The sequence below is a fragment of the Octodon degus genome, unplaced genomic scaffold (genome assembly GCF_000260255.1).
Source record: "Octodon degus isolate 3935 unplaced genomic scaffold, OctDeg1.0 scaffold00160, whole genome shotgun sequence".
NCBI classification, from domain to species: Eukaryota; Metazoa; Chordata; class Mammalia; order Rodentia; family Octodontidae; genus Octodon; species Octodon degus.
Window position 1 is genome coordinate 6176413 of NW_004524736.1, and position 5062 is coordinate 6181474.

General features: G+C 38.9%; 1 non-coding gene and 1 pseudogene across 1 annotated transcript; one reads left to right on the top strand and one right to left on the bottom strand.

Moving 5' to 3' along the window:
• LOC101583728 overlaps positions 1–5062 on the bottom strand; it is a 19032-nt pseudogene that overhangs the window by 10383 nt on the left and 3587 nt on the right.
• LOC111813033 lies at positions 1612–1715 on the top strand. The gene has a single exon (XR_002818379.1). It is a non-coding gene; the product is annotated as a U6 spliceosomal RNA (small nuclear RNA).

Sequence of the window (5062 nt, forward strand, 5' to 3'; positions counted from 1 at the left end):
TTTTTATTTTATTTTTTGGCAGAACTGGGGATTGAACTCAGGCTCTTGTGCTTGCCAGGCAAGCACTTATTTTACTGAGCTATCTCCCCTGCCCTAAAAACTTAAATTTAAATTAAAGACATAGTAGACTTATCTAGTGCTTTTATTTGAATGCATACTCCCCCAAGTTCATGTGTCAGAAATTGAACCCCCAAACTCATATGCTGATGATATTTGGAGTGAAGATTTGGGAGGCTGTGAGAGTAATCAAAGATGTGGGAGGTATGACAGAATTAGTGACTTTTGGCAAATGGCCAGACCCAGCTGCACAGCTTGCTTTGTCTGCCACATGCCCTCTGCCAGGTTATGTTGCAACAAAAAGGCCTTTATGAGGTGCTAGTGCTTCAGTAAGCTAAATAAACCCAAATTTATTTATTTATTTTTTTTAGGTAGGGTCTTGCTTTGTAGTTCAAGCTGACTTGGAACTGACCATGTAGCTCTGCTGGCCTCAAACTTGCAGCAATACTCCTGATTCTGCTTTCTCAGTGCTGGGGTTACAGGGATGTACCAACATGCCTGGATAAAATCTTATTTCACCTCTTTTATCAATTAAAAGCATTTTTGAATAATCTATTTGGGGTGAGGATATAGCTCAGTGGTTGTCTGGCATGTATGAGCCCCTGAATTTGACCTCTAGTACCAGGGGAAAAAAATAATATGCAGTGAATATCTCATGTTTATATTATACGTTATAGTTTGCACCTCACAACTCTAGAGGTAGTATGTTATTTACAATTTTATTGGCTTCATATAATGACAGAAATGTACCTGACTTAAGCAAGAAGGAGAATTTGGTAGAACAGTGTTTCTTAAACTTGAGTAGTGTTCATTTTTTAAAATTTTTTAAAAATTCTGTTTAAAAGGAAGACTCAAGAGGCTGAGGCAGGAGGATTACCAAGAGTTCAAGGTAAGCTTAGGCTATAATGTCAGTTCAACCTAAACTGCATAGGTCACCCTTACTCAAAAAAACAAAAATAAATAAATAAAATAAAATATAAGGAAGAAAAAGTCCCTTTCTCAATGTTGACAAGTTGTTTTTACCAAAACATAACTTACATACATAAATTACCCATAAAGCACATTATGGTTATGGTGCTTATCCAAATATAAATCAGAATAAATTAAATAGTCACAACCTCAAAAGAATTCCACATTCACAACATTAATTTACTCTGGTGAAATATATATATACATATATATATATATATATATGTATATTTAATTTTAGGACAAGGTCTACAGCGTTTACAGAGTCTCATTATGTAGATCAGACTCATTGTGATCCGCCTGTGTTCAGCCTCCCAAGAGCTTGGACTACAGGCACGCCACCATGCCCGGTCTCAGTCGCAGCCTTCTCAGCGGGCCGGGTGGTGGGGCCAGCATGACGCACCTGGGATCGAACCCTCACTGCTGCGTCTGACTATGCAGGTGCTTTAATCCGCTGAGCTATGAATGATATTGTTTTGCTGAAATATAATCACCTATGTTGGGAAAAAAGTAGAAAAAAATAGAGTCCCAATTTAGTTTCTTTATTTAATTGGCTTTGTAATTTAATTTCAACATAAATATATGGTGCTCTCTTCGGCAGCACATATACTAAAACTGGAACGATACAGAGATTAGGATGGCCCCTGCGCAAGGATGACACCCAAATTCGTGAAACGTTCCAAATTATTTTAAAAAAAATATATATATATACACATATGGAGAGAGTGCCTATTCATATAAGCTTCCCACATCCAAACTACAAGATAGCACTCATAAATTCAAGGCTTTGTTTATTCTTTTAAGATAGTTGGACTTAGTAGCTCAGAAAAACTTTCCTTTAATGTCAGTTTAATGAGTTGTGACTTGAAATCTCATAAAACTGTCTTGCCCACATTGTAGTTAAGTTAGTGTCACTGATATCTGCATTAAATAAGTATCTAAACCAATTACTGCTGAAACCAGGAGCAGGAAATAATGTTTATACTTCAAGTTCAATTATTACAGATGTTCAAAAGTGGTCTTTAGTCTGGAACTTTCTTTTGAGACTGTCCAAGGAGATAAGTAAATACCCAATGTCTACTTCACATAATTAAAAAAATATATCAGCATCAATCAGTTCTATCCAAACATTCAGGGTTTTTTTTAAATAAAAAAAATTTTATTTATTTGGTACAGGGTCTTGCTACAAAGCTCAGACTTGTAGTGATCCTCCTGTTTCAGCCTCCCCAGGGCTGGGATTACAGCTGTGTGCCACCATCCCCGATTTCAGAGATGCCAAGTTGCACCCAGGTTTATCGGTACTGAGGATCGAACTTGGGTCCTTGCACTTGCGAGGCAGGTTCTTAGACCGCTGAGCTATCTCCCCAGTCCTAAAATTTTATTTTTAATTGTACTTGAAATATTAGGACCACTGTGAGACTTATTTTACCATGGTCTACTGTAAGTCCTGTGAGGTTCATTTGGTCTGAGAGTATATTTACTTGTTACTTGCTGTCTTTCTCATATTAACCTACAACAGCTAAAATAATAAATGGACTCATCACATTTTATCCTTTTCATGATGCCAAGCAAAAAAACTAAAGTTAAGAAATTTAGGGCCGGCCAAATAGCTCAGCAGATTAAAGAGCCTGCAAGCACAGGGGCTAGGGGTTCGATCCCCGGGGTGCTGTACCACCAGCACCCTCCTCCCCCTGCATGCTGAGAAGGCGATTGAGATTGGGTGTGGTGGTGCACACTTGTAATAGTGTTTGGGAGGCTGAAAACAGGAGAATCACTGCTAGTCTGGATCTGAGTCTGGATCTACATAGTGAGACCCTGCAGACCCTGTAAACCATGCACTAAATACACTTAAAAAAATCATATTGAAGTCTGAACAGGAACTCCAACTTTTAGTTATATTGCTGTTAGACACACATCACAGCATATGATAGAGGTTTAGTGTTACAAGCATAAGATATGTGGGAGCAGAGCTCTTTTCCTTGATGCTGCTGTCTATAGTAACTTCATCTCTGGCGGTGGGTAGGCGCCAATCTAAACTGTCATTCAATTCACACAACTAGAGAGAGCTCTGAAAACATAAATCTGATCATGTCACCTTCTGGCTTAACCCTTCAATGGCTTCTCACTCCATTAGGATTCAAAATAAGCTCCTTGATGAGGCTTAGCTTTCTAATGTCATCTCAAGCAGAATTATTTAACTCCTTTCCCACTTCAGAATGAAATCTTCATTTTACCTTTGTATAATAAGGCTCAGGTTTTATTTGCCAAACCTCAAAGACAAATTCAGGGCAGAAGGGAGTACAAGGATGTTGGATAATGGGTACCAAAATACAGCTAGATGGGAAAAACAAGTTATTCCTACAGAACAGTAGGGAGACTGTAGCCCACAAATTATTATATATTTTATAAAAAACTAGAAAAATGCTGAGGGTGTAGCTTAGTAGTAGAGCACTTGCCTAGCATGTGCCAGGCCCTAGGTTCAATCCCCAGTACCACAAACAAACAAATAAACAAACAGACAGACACTAGGAGAGTTTGAAGCATCCCTACAGAAAGAAATGATAAATCCTTTTTTTTTGGTGGAACTGGGGATTGAACTCAGGTCCTTGCACTTGCCACAGAAGCACTTATTCCACTGAGCCATCTCCCCAGCCCCATGATAAATGCTTAAGAAGAAAATGTTCAGTTCCCTTGTTTGATCATTATCCATTGTATACATGTATTGAATTATCACACTGTAGCCCATAAATATATTTAATGATGTGTTGATTAAAAAAGGCAGATTCAGGTCTTTTGTTTTGAACTACACAGAGAAACACAGAAGCTTTCAAATTAGTTCTTTTAATAGGCCGCTGTTTGTTTGTTTGTTTTTTGGCGGAACCGGGGATTGAACTCAGGCCCTTGCGCTTGCCAGGAAAGCACTTATTCCACTGAGCCATCTCCCCGGCCCCTAAAATTAGTTCTTTTAAAAAAAATATTTGGTACAGGGTCTCACTACACAGCTCAGACTCATAGTGATCCTCCTGTTTTCGGTCTCCCCAGCTCCGGGTGGGTCTCAGTGGCCAGCTCAGTGTGCCCAGGGGCGGGGCCGGTGTGACATGGTGCTGGGGCTCGAACCCATGTCCGTATGCTCACTTAAGGAGGCACTTAGTCTACTGAGCTATCTCGCTGCCCCTCAAGTTAGTTCTTTTTTTTTTTTGAAATAATTTTATAAACAAATAGCAATGAGACAGTTTCAAATCAAATCGGTATCAAGTTAGTTCTTAAAAATACTTAGTGGAGGAAAGACAAGAGACTGCCTTAAAAATTCCATTTCTTTCTTTTCTTTTCTTTTTTTGTTTGTTTGTTTATTTATTTATTTATTTTTTTGCAGAACCAAGGATTGAACTCAGGCCGTTCTGCTTGACAGGGAAGAGCTTATTCCATTGAGCCATCTCCCCGGCCCCATTGTTAATTTAAATTTTTCATAGTAGTACATGTTTACATTATATAATGATTTCATTCATCGTGGGGAGTTGGTGCATGTAGAGGATACTTCTTACTGTTTTTCTTCTCCCTTCCTTCCCTTCTCCTTCCCAATCCATTTCCTAGACAATGATCTGGTTCCTGACCATTGGGAAGTCTAAAGCTTTGCTGAACACAATCATTGCTCGCTCTTGTATTGATTGATGCTTGCCTGGGCTTGATGAGAGGAGAGTAGGAATACCTTGACAGTCTGTCCTCTTCTCCAGAGCAGAACTGCCAGACTGTCCAACTTAAATATCACAGGCAAGCGTTTTCAAAACTTTCCTGGTTCCCTTGCACCAATTCCCATAAATCCCACTTTTTAAAGTTAAAGACTTAATTTTTCAGACCAGTTTTAGGCTGGAATGGGGAAAAAAAAAAGAATAGAAGGGAAAAAGGGAAATAAAGCTTTGGTCAATAAGGAGGGGACGAGGGGTTGTGGGGAGGGGAACAGGAAAAAAGGAGCAGCAAGATATAGCACATGTAAATTCAAATTCCCTATGATGAACATGCTCATTATGTGTATTTAAAT